The sequence below is a fragment of the Bubalus bubalis genome, chromosome 1, assembly GCF_019923935.1.
Source record: "Bubalus bubalis isolate 160015118507 breed Murrah chromosome 1, NDDB_SH_1, whole genome shotgun sequence".
Taxonomy (NCBI): domain Eukaryota; kingdom Metazoa; phylum Chordata; class Mammalia; order Artiodactyla; family Bovidae; genus Bubalus; species Bubalus bubalis.
This window is the reverse complement of record NC_059157.1, coordinates 190,505,195-190,517,090: the sequence shown is the minus strand read 5'-3', so window position 1 is coordinate 190,517,090 and position 11,896 is coordinate 190,505,195.

The following is an 11,896-nucleotide window of genomic DNA, read 5'->3' as shown; positions in this document are numbered from 1 at the left end:
GTTTCCAGTCCTGGCCTGGGATCCACCGGCCTCTTCACCTCCCCCTCACTAACCAATTTCTACAAAGTGGTGCTGTTTGTTTAAATGTTTCAACTCTGTGGATCTGTCTGACTTTCGAGCTGTCATATAAATACCTCTTCAGGGTTTACATATTGACAAAAGATCTTTCATTTTTACTCTAGGGAAGCACAGAACAATAACGACACATACATTTGTGTGTGCGTGTATTCAGTTGCGTCCGACTCTTTGTGACACCATAGATTGTAGCCCACCAGGCCCTCTGTCCACAGGATTTTTCCGCAAGGATACTGGAGCGAGTTGCCACTTCCTTCTCCAGAGGATCTTCCTGACCCAGGGATCCAACCTGTGTCTCTTGAGTCTCCTGCACTGGCAGACAGGTTCTTTACCAGCTGAGCCACTGGGGAAGCTGGAGTGCGTGTGTAGACAGAGACACAGTGAGGAGCCGAGGCCCTGCTTCTGAGGACAGGTGTGAAGGCCCCACTCTGGGGCCTGTTGAGGTTGGGCTCTGGGTGAGGCCACACCCACCCCAGCCCCAGAGAACATTCTAGATCTTTCCCAGAGCTGGCGCTGTTAACACTGGTCTAATGTCAGCCGAAATGTTTTTTAGTTTAAGACATGCAGAAATCGTGTAACCGTAAGAAGTTTGGAGAACTTTGGAAACCATGTGTCTCAGTGACTGCTCTCTTCCAGTCTCTTCCAGTGTCTCCCCGTTCCTACTTTCTGAAGCCTGTGGACTGACTAGGGTGGTTTCTCCTGCCCCGAGCCTCACCAGCCCTGCTGTGGCACTTCTCTTTGTGCCTCAGGGTCTGCCGTAGGCACCCAGCTTCCAAGTCAAACAAAAAGCCTCAGCTCCTCATGCCAGGCTGTTACCTGCCATGGCCTCTCCAAGTCTGAGCTGTTTTATCTGCAGAGATAGCAACTCTTAGGTTCTTGCAGGTTTGGAGAAGAAATCGAACCATATTGTACAAAACCAGGAACCGTGAGTCTGGGTGGTTCTGAACACACAAGGTGGACAGGCCTTGGCAGCGTCAACACCCCCACCCCCAGGGCCCAGCCAGCCCCCTGCCCCATCCCTGCAGGGCTCCCGGGAGCCGGGCAGACAGCACAGCTGCCCTGAGGGACCGTCTGTCAGGGTGTAAGGGAGGAAGTTTGGGGCTCAGGGCTCTACAGTCCCCCACTTGTGGAGAAGAGAGAGGACAGGCAGCCGGGTGCCGCTGTCTCTTCCTCTCGCTCCCCCAGGGGCCTTGCTGACCCCTCCCCAGGGCGGGGGTGTCACTCATGTGAAGTCTGAGAGCAGCCTTGGGGGAGCGGGCCTTCCCCACAGCACTGCGGTGACCATAAGGGAGGCTGCCGGGTGGGAGCACCAGAATCCCCCACCTCCAGGGTCATGAGGGGGCTGCTACAGGGACATACTCGGCCCCGAGGATGCAAGCACCCCCCCACTCCGAACTGCGCCTGGCATCCAGCATCCGTGAGAGGTGAGCAACAGACAGGTCAAGATCCACTAGGACCGGGGTCAGGGTGGGGCAGGTAGCAGGGCTCCTGCAGGTTTGAAGGGATCCACCCCACCACCCCGTGACCCTGTTCGGGTGGCCGAGGTCTCCAAGGGGGGAGTCAAGGCCCTGGAGAGGGGCTAGGAGGCTTGGGGACAGGAGGCTTGGGAACAGGGCTGTCCCCAGGAGGGGCAGGGTGGTGATAGGAGCCCTGCACCCATGCTGGGTGGTTGCTTCAGGGAAGCACAGGTCACACAGGGTGTGGCCTGCAGTGTCCTGTGCCCCTTGGTGCCCGGAGGCCGCGCGACTCACTCCCTGGTCTCGGGCCTCCTAGGGGCTGGAGCACTGGGCTCCGGACCCTGACAGGAGCCCTCCGGGAGACCCTCCAAATGGACTCCTGCACCTCCCCAAACCCTGAGTCACCAGAAGCCTTCAAAAGTAGTTGTGAGGCAAGAGGAAGTCCACCAGGGCGGTCGTCGGGGTTAAAACCCAACCATGGAGTGGGTGGAAGCTGGGAGGAAATGGCTGGCGTCCGCAGGGCCTGCTGCCCAGGCCGTGCTGATGGGGGTGGAGGGGGAGGTGGCGCGGCAGACCTCCCCGCCCCCTCCCTCCCCTCCGTGGAGCAACAGCGCCCCCTCAACCCTGCGGACATTCTCACCACAGCTCAGGGCAGGACAGGGCCTTTTCCTAGGGAAGTGATTTTGCTCAGTCGTGTCCAACTCTTTGTGACCCCATGGATCACACAGTCCATGGAATTCTCCAGGCCAGAATACTGGAGTGGGTAGCCTTTCCCTTTTCCAGGGGATCTTCCCAGTCCAGGGATCAAACCCAGGTCTCCAGCACTGCAGGCAGATTCTTTACCAATTGAGCCACCAGGGAAGCCCAAGAATACTGGAGTGGGTAGCCTATCCTTTCTCCAGGGGATCTTCCCAACCCAGGAATTGAACTGGGGTCTCCTGCATTGCAGGTGGATTCTTTACCATCTGAGCTTAATACTCCTCTTTTCTCCTCAGCTGTCTTCCTTCCCCTCTCTTCCCACCTTTTCAAGCAGCAAGTATGGCGGTGGCCTCCTGCAGCCCCTCCAGCCACAGTCAGGGCCCAGGTTGTGCCAGGACCCCCAGGGCACATTCCCCCAGCCTTGGGACCCTCTCCAGGATCTTGTGGGGGTGGTTACCAGCTTGCCCCAGCCAGGGGTCAGGCCCCACAGACACAGAGTCACCCCCAGGAAGGACAGCAGAGCAACAGCTCAGGGCCTTTATGAATGGAGGGTAAGAGGGTTACAGGCGCAAGGAGGGGAGAGCAGAGCAGAGCAGACCACTTCCCACTATGGTCTCCACATGGGTGCATCAATGGTGAAGCCCCCGAGATGGGTGATGCTCCCCATGGGTGACACCCCCAGATGGGTGATGCCCCCAGATGGGTAATGCTTCCAGATGGGTGATGCCCCCTAGATGGGTGATGCTCCCAGATGGGTGATGCCCCCAGATGGGTGATGCTCCCAGATGGGTGATGTTCCAGCTGATGGGTCGGATGGCACTGCTCTTGGGAGCAAAGTCCACTTTGCTGAATGCTGGTTCTGTGGTCTGAAATGGTGCTTTCTGGGAAAAACTATACATTTATAATTGCAAACACTATTTTTCAAGGCGCAAAGGGCTTTTCCCTATGTCTCCTGGTTCAAGGAGTCCTCTGACTCGGGGTGGACAGGCTTTGTGGGCCGTGGGGACACCCGTCAGGCCTCAAGGTCTTTGCTCCTCAGCTGTTAGAACAAGTTCACACCTACAGAGGATGAGATGGGCAGTGTGCCTTGCCATGGGCAATGTATCCCCCAGAACCTCCTCTCTTATGCTCACAGCACTTTGTCCACACAGTGAAGGTGGCCAGCAGGCGACCCCATGTTGTGCCCCATGCCACCAAACAAGTGGCAGTTCTCTGGGCAGCTGTTGGTGTAATGTCCAGAACACACAGCCAACTGCAGATCTGGCTCTGCACTCTTGGTGCCCAGGACCTTCGTGGGGGCTATTCCTCCCTGGATGGTCTGTGCAGCTCCAGAGCCCCCACCTGACTCCCTCTTGTGTACCTTCTACAGTCCACCTGCCTCTGTGCAGGCCCAGGGTCCAGGCCACGTGCAGTGAGGTCTCTGGTCTGAAGAAACCATATGGATGGAATCCAGAGGGCCTTCCTCTGTCCCATACTGGGGTGAGAGTACCCACGGCCGCGGTCAGCTGATGGGTCGGATGGCACTGCCCTTGGGAGCAAAGTCCACTTTGCTGAATGCTGGTTCTGTGGTCTGAAACGGTGCTTTCTGGGAAAAACTATACATTTATAATTGCAAACACTATTTTTCAAGGCAGAAAGGGCTTTTCCCTATGTCTCCTGGTTCAAGGAGTCCTCTGACTCGGGGTAGGCGGGCAGGATTACCCCCCATTGTCCAGGTGGGGAACTGAGGATGTGTGTCTCAGCCATACGGTGGATGAGAGACCCACGGACACAGACCCAGGCCGCTGCCCACTGCTGAGCCCTCACCACTGAATGTACACCGTCCGGTCCCATCCAGGGCCACTTGGACCCACACCAGGGTGAGCCGTCCTTCACAGTCTCCAAAAATTCAGATTCCCCCTGATAGAACTTTCTAGACCAGAAGGGCCCAGAGGATGGGTTGATGGGGGCTCCAGGGATAGAGTGACGTGAGGAGTGTCCCAGGAGTCTGGCTTCCTGAGCAATGATGGCGGGTGTTTCCAGAATGTCCTGCTCCTTCCTGGGTGTGGGTGATGGAAAGCTGCCTTCATTTATAAACACCAAAGACTCAAACCCTCTTAGCATCTGTTGAACAAAACCCTTTTGATTTCTTTTTAATGCCTCAACTATCGAGTGAATTCCGTCCCAACTTAGAACATGATTCATCAAGGAAAAAGATTTCTGCATCTACACATGTGGTTTCCATGGTGGTGTGACTGAGCAGAGGTTGGAACTGGGGGCACCAGACTAGCCCAGCGCCTGTCCCCACCCCCAGTGTGGAGCAGCCTGTCCCTCCAGGCTCCTGAGGCTCAGAGGTGTGGACCGGTCACGGCCAGGCTGCCTGCCCAGGAGGAAGCGCTGGTAGATGGGGCATTTGAGTCACGCTGCCCTGCAGGCAGGACCCCTCGAGGAGTGACTCATGTACTAACTGACGAGGGGCCTGTGCTAGCCCACCGGTGCCCATGCGTGCTGGCCACTCTGGATGACAGGCCCCCAGGGCTTCAGCCTGCAGAGTGGGTGGGGCACACCCGCAAGGGAGTGTGAATTAGAGCCAGTTCATCGCCAGGAAGACATCCTACAGACATATTTGTAAAACCAACAGGAAAACGATGGGTTTTAATGGAAAAAATGTGGCGACATCCCCAGAAAAATCAACAATAGGGATTGTTCAGAAAATTATGGGGCCCCTCACTGTCTGAGGTCCACCAGCTGCAGAGAATGGAACTGGACACGCAGGCCTGGTGTGAGAGGCACAAAGGGAGGGTTGGCAGTTGTGGGGGAGCTCAGGGGGAGTGTTGGCAGCAGTGGGGGGTGTGGGGGCACAGGGGTAGGGGCAGCAGCCCCTTTGTGCAGACCTGGCAGGGCTCCCCACTTGTCAGGGGAGGTTCTGGACACGCAGCCTCTGGCCACCGGGTCCCTGGGCAGGAGGGGCTCAGCCTCATCTCGCCTGCGCCCACGGCCCTCTGTACTGCCCTGTTCATCTTGAGGTGGAGCTGTGTGCTTCCCTGTGAAACTGCGCTCAGGGGCTGTCACCAGGCTGCCCCACCCCTCCCACCCCAGCTGCCCCGAGAAAACCCATGAGTCTGACTGGCCAGCATCCCAGAGACATGTGCTGGCCTGATTTACTCTGTCATGTCGCTCAAGAGCCAAGAGTCGGGTCCTCTGGTCGGTTATAGAGGCTGTGGTTGTGTTTGAAAAAACAGTGAAAAGGCAAGGAAAGGGAGAGAGGGGAAGGGGAGAGAGAGGGCAGGGGAGGGAGGGGGAGGAGAGGGAGGGACCCTCTAGACAGACTGTCTGCGATGGACTCTGTGAGGGGGCTGCCACCACGTCCAGGGTGGTGGGGCTGGGACCACTGCCCATCTGATAGACCTGTGGCTGAGGGTCGCCCCCCGGGTCGCACTGTGTCACGGTGTGACAATGGGGGAGTGGGGCTGGCATGGGGGATCATGGGGGACCCCGTCCGAGGCTGGTCGAGCACCCATAGCCGTCTGTTTCACAAAGTTGCCAGGGGCTTCGGCTGGGGAGCTTCTTGTCTTTGGGGAGCGTGCCCCCCGCCCTGCCCTGAGTGGGTTGGGAGGGTAGACGTAGGACCTGGAGGACAGGCTGAGACACAGGGCCCGGCTGCAGGCCTGGAGGGGTTAATCTTCCCCCGGCTACCTCATGCTGGCCTCTGGTTCTGTGGAAAAAGCAAAACATCTGGCAATAAAATGTCTCTAATGGGCTCTGAGGCTGCGGGAGAAGCTTGGCCGCCTGCCTTGGAGACGGCCAAGATTTAGACAGAACTTGGGGGCCCGTGGGAGGCCCAGCCAGGACCCAGGGGGAGGGGGCTTCCCAGGCAGCGACAGACCCAGCCACCCACCACCGTTTCCCATGGGCCCAGAGCCCACCCGCTAGGTCCCTGGCTGCCAGAGCATTCCTGCAGACAAAGGTCACTCCTGCCCTGCTGGTATTTGGGCCAGGGGTCCTGAGGCAGAGGCCCTGTGGGGTGGCCAGCGCTGTCCTGGCCTCTTGGAGGTGCAACCAGGCTCCAGAAGGGCGAGGCCCCCATATCCAGGGTCCTGTACACAAAAGAGGATCCCAAGGAACGAGGGATCCCCCTCCATTGGCCAGGCGCAGGATGACCTCAGCCCTGGGTCACCGTGGCCCCTGGCCAGCAAGCCCCGCTCCTTGCTTCCTGCCCTGATAGTCCCAGGACCAGAGCATCTGCAGAGGGCCACTGAGCCCTTTCGACCCTCAGCCTGACCGAACCACAGCTCTAGGAAGCTGCTGGTGTCCAGCCAGTTTACCCCAAGGTCCAGAACCCCAGGAGCCGGGGCAGTCGGACTGGAGAGGTCCAGCCCTGTCCCCTGCTGTGTGACCTCAGGCCAGCCACATGAGCTCCAAAAATTGCCCAGAGAAATCCTGCCTCGCTCAGGGTGGGAGCTGGGGGTGGGGGTGGTAAAGACAGCAGGGTGGGGGTGGGGCATGGCGCTGGCCTGGAGTCTGGCTGGTGAGTTCCCCACGAGGCCGGAGAACATGGACACTGGTCCAGTGGTCTAGTGGGCCCGCCCTGCTGAGCCTGAGTCCATGTTTGGTCTCCATTTTCCCCACATTTGCTTCGCCTCGGAGATGAGTGGTGCTGAGCGTGCGTGGGGGGGGCAGGTGTGTGCTCGGGGTGAATAGCTGGGGTTCTCTGGAACACATGGGGCCTGGTTGGCCTCTGCTCATCCTCTGCCGTCCAGTCAAACCCCAGAGAGAGTGTGCAGAACAGAACACTGATGTTCCAGGGAAAGGGGCCTCCGGGGGCCATGGTTTTAAATTATTCCAAAGAAGCACCCGGAGAAGGCAATGGCACCCCACTCCAGTCCTCTTGCCTGGAAAATCCATGGACAGAGGAGCCTGGTAGGCTGCAGTCCATGGGGTCACGAAGAGTCAGACACAACTGAGCAACTTCACTTTCACTTTTCTCCTTCATGCATTGAAGAAGGAAATGGCAACCCACTCCAGTATTCTTGCCTGGAGAATCCCAGGGACGGCGGAGCCTGGTGGGCTGCCGTCTATAGGGTCGCACAGAGTCAGACACAACTGAAACGACTTAGCAGCAGCAGCAGCAGCAGCAACAAAGAAGCACCATTAAAGCCTCTACTTCCCAGTACATGTCGGTGGGCCCAGGTGTGGGGCAGATGGGGAGCCCTAGTCTGCCCTGTGCTGGGCTATGGGTGTGTGCAGGGTCTCAGGCCCCCTCTAGGGAGAGGCCGAGGGAGATGAGGCCCTCTGAGCTCCCAGCCGTGAGGCTGACACCCCCAGGCTTCAGCACCAGGACCGAGGGTATTTGTGGGCCATGGGCTGGCACCAGTGTCCTCCACACATGCAGAAGCAGGCGCTCACATCTGACACTGGCTGGAGTTGGGGGGGTCTCTGTCTGTGGGCCCTGGTGCTCCCTCCAGGCCCTCTACCTGGGCATGGCAGGAGGGCAGGGGGCAGGACTCCCTTCCTCCCACCAAATCTGCTGGACACTCAGGACAATGGGGGATGCCTGGAGAAATGCCAGGCCCAGCACACTCACCCATCCCAAGTGATCCACTCGGGATGGGTGAGTGTGCTGGGCCTGGGGCGCCCTCTGCTGCCCACCAGGGCCTCGTGCAGATGCCCCCCTCCCAGCCTCGTCCAGGGCCTGAGCCAGGAGGCCGAAGCCCCGGCAGGGGGAGCATCTGCATCGAGGAGGGGGGGTCCCAGACGACGACCACGGGCAGAAACGTCAGGGCAGGCATGGGTCTCCTCAGGAGTGTTCCACGGTTTTCTCACATGTCCTGGGCAGCTCTTGTTCAGTTTACGCCGATGGGTCTATTGTTTCACTTTATTCTGCTCTTAGGTTATTTTACTCTTGCAGGCTGGGTCATCTCCCCCACACTGAGTTCATAACCTGACACTTTAGAATTATTTTCTGTGGTCGTTTATCTGCGTCCTGGGGGTTTCACAGGCAGAGTCCAGTCGGGTGCTGTGTCCTCCTTTCCAGGTGTTGTCTCTACAGCTTTTCCCAGCCATCCCGTTGGCGTCCTGCACATGCCAAGTAGTGGCCAGGGAGGGCCTGGCAGCGCCCTGCTCGGCCCCCATCATGGGCCTGGCAGCGCCCTGCTCGGCCCCCTTCATGGGCCTGGCAGCGCCCTGCTCGGCCCCCATCATGGGCCTGGCAGCGCCCTGCTCGGCCCCCATCATGGGCCTGGCAGCGCCCTGCTCGGCCCCCATCATGGGCCTGGCAGCGCCCTGCTCGGCCCCCATCATGGGCCAGCACACCAGCACTGGAGGATCACGTTTGCACCTGATTTGGAGGACGGCCCTGACCACTGAAGCAGCCTTTATGGACACCTGGGAGCGAGGTCCACCCCGTGGGGCAGCCGCAGCCCCCACGGATAGATGGGTCCAGGAGCCAAAATGGCAAATGCTGTTGCCTCCAAGAGACACTCACCCCCAGGGCTCTGTAGGATCAGGTCAGTCGGTCTTGCCTGAATGTTCCTGATAATCGAGGGTAAGCAAGTATCATAATTAGCATCAGAAACTTAACATTGACCAGATAACACTGCCTAATCTACAGAGCATATTCAAGTGCTTTTAATCATCATGGTAGCATGCTTTACAGCAAAGAGGAAAATTTTATACACACACACACACACACACCTACTGCCTGGGGCGGCCTGGGATGACGTCTTAGGTCTGGCTGTCAGGCCTTTTCAACCTCCTCTTTGCCTTTCCTGACTTGACTTTTTTGAGGAATCAGGACACTTAGTGTAAAATGCATCTCACTTTGGGTTTGCCTGATGTGCCCTCCTGATCAGCTTCAAGCTGTGTGTTCCTGGCAGGAATTCTGAGCCCTTCTTAGGACATGGAGTCAGGAGCCTCCTGAGGTCCATGTGTCCCACCGGAAACATCATGGCTGATCAGCTCCCAGGTAAAGGGACATCAACCAAGATTTCCACTGAGAGGTTACCATCTTCTGGGCATGTTCTTGGGGAACATGCTTTTCTTATTTCTAAGAAATTAAATTTCCTATTTCTCATTAAACCTTCACCTACAAGTGTTTAACATCCTTTGATGATTCTTGACGAAAACGACTCTGACTCTGACTTCTGTAATGGTGGTTTTTGTAATTTCCTTGTTCCATCTCCAGTTGTTTGCTTTCTGCTCTAAGGGAGAGTTTCCTCCTGCACCCCTTCACTTTTCCTACATTTATTGCTGTGGGTACCCACAGATTCACCTCTTGTTCTGTAGCTTGTGGCCTGTGACTGCTGAGACTTTATTTGCTCATGCTGGCCTCCCGACTGCTGGCAGGACTCAGTGGAACCAGCCCTGTGTCTATGCATCTCCGAGCATCAGGCTCCAGCTCACCCTCTCTCTGCTCTGCCCTGGACCAGCCACATCCTCAGGGAGCCGGATTCCTTCTGAAACCTGCAAGATGGTTCTAGAACCAAGGTCTGGAGGGATGTGCATCGTGCTCATCTAGATGCCTGTGCCTGACCAGGGCCAGCGGCCATGTCCCTGGGGCACCAGCCGTGCTGCCCAGGTGTCCTTCCACCTTGGCCCGACAGCTGTGGCTCCTTTCCCGGGGTCTGGTTTGAGTCCATCAGGGCCTTTGGCTGTAAATTCGGCTCCATTTTCTCCTGTGTGATTACATTTCCTAGGATTGCTATAATGAAGTACACATGCTGGGCAGCCTAAAGCTGTAGAAGTTCATTTTCTCACAGCCTAGAGGTGAGTGCCCTCTGGAGCTCTGGGGGAAGACCCTGCAGGCTCACTGGCTCCTGGTCTCCCAGTCCACGTGCAGCACCCTGGACTCTCAATCAGCATTGAGTCAATTCCTAGGCAGGTTGATAAGAAGTCCAGGGTCCCTGAGGAGGAGAAAGAGGTCTGGGGCTCTCAAGGAGGAGATAGGAGTCTGGAATTCTCAAGGAGGAAGAAAGGACAAACTTTTTTTTCTACATTCCTTAGTAAGGATCATATAACAATAATGTATCCTGCTTAAGGACACGTTTCTCCTTCCTGAAAACCTCTTGACTAATCCTGTTATCTTAAAATGTATATTATGGGACTGGGTCTAGTAAGATCTTTATAACTTTGAGACATTCTTTTGATTTATTGTAACAACCAATTAAAAAGTATATAATTCCCTTGCTAAGACTAGGGATGGGGCACTCTCTGTCCCTGTTCTGATGTCTATGTCAGAAGCTTTCTCACTTTAATAAAACTTTGCTACACAAAAGCTCTAGAGTGATCAAGCCTGGCCCCTGGTCCCAAAGCTAAATCTTCTTCAGAGATCATGAAGCGGACAGCGTTTACCATAAGCTATCAGTATGCAGTGCCCTGGAGGGTCTCCCAGTCAGCGTGCTGATCCTGGTAGCAGAAGTGCCCTGATGGGGCTTCCCTTGGGCAGCCCAGTGGGGCTGCAGTGACCTCAGCCAAGGCCTGCTGCTTCTACCATGAGTGTCTTCATTTGCTGTGCATGGGGGCTGTCCAAATACTAGTGTTTCCTGTGAAATACAAATACTTGTGTGAGAAGACCCCAGAAGAATGTTTACAGCAGTGACCTTTATAACAGTAACAAGCAAATAGAACTGCAAATAACCCCAATTCCACTTGCAATGAGCAGACACATGTGACCAGAATGCTGTTTGACCCTAAAAATATTTGGGCCACAGCGTCAGTGGCCACACAAAAAGCCACGTGAAAAAAACGCTTGTAATAGAAAAGGCACTTAGCACGATTAAACTTATCAGCATTAAAAACTGCAAAATGAAACAACACTGTGCAAGGAGGAGGTAAAAAATATAGGGCAGGCGATAAAACAGTCAAAGTCCAGGTGTGGCTTCCAGGGGGTAGAGAAGGGAGGCTGGGAGGAGGACCCCCACCTTCAGAGGACGTGTAGGAAGCAAATACGTTTATTGACTTTTATATTAACCCATATATTTATTATTTTTAAGTTTCATTTCCCCCTGTGGATCTGAGGTTTCATCTGCTGTTGTTTCCAACATAGCATCAGTCCTACCCCCTCCTTATGACAAAGGTCAGGTGTATTATAGGCCCAATGATACAGTTTTATAGATACTATTTTCTACAAGTGTTTTTTAAGTCAAGAAAAAAAGAAATATGTAATTGTGCTGCCTCTATAGTTAGTAAATACTAACTTTACTGCTGCTCTTGGTTCATGAGTTTGTGTGGACTTGAATTGCTGTCTGAGGTCCTGTGCTTCTAGCTCAAAGAAATTCTTGTAGTATGTCTTTTTCAGCAGGCCCACTAACAACAAACCTTCTCAGTTTTTGTTTACCTGAAAGTTTTTAAATTTTATCTTCATCTCTGAAGGATGCTGCTGCTGCTGCTGCTAAGTCACTTCAGTCGTGTCTGACTCTGTGCGACCACATAGACGGCAGCCCACTAGGCTCCGCTGTCCCTGGGATTCTCCAGGCAAGAACACTGGAGTGGGTTGCCATTTCCTTCTCCAATGCGTGAAAGTGAAAGGTGAAAGTGAAGTCACTCAGTCGTGTCCAACCCTCAGCGACCCCATGGACTGCATCCTTCCAGCCTCCTCCATCCATGGGATTTTCCAGGCAAGAGTGCTGGAGTGAGTTGCCATTGCCTTCTCCATTCTGAAGGATAGTTGTGCTAGATATGAGAGCCTC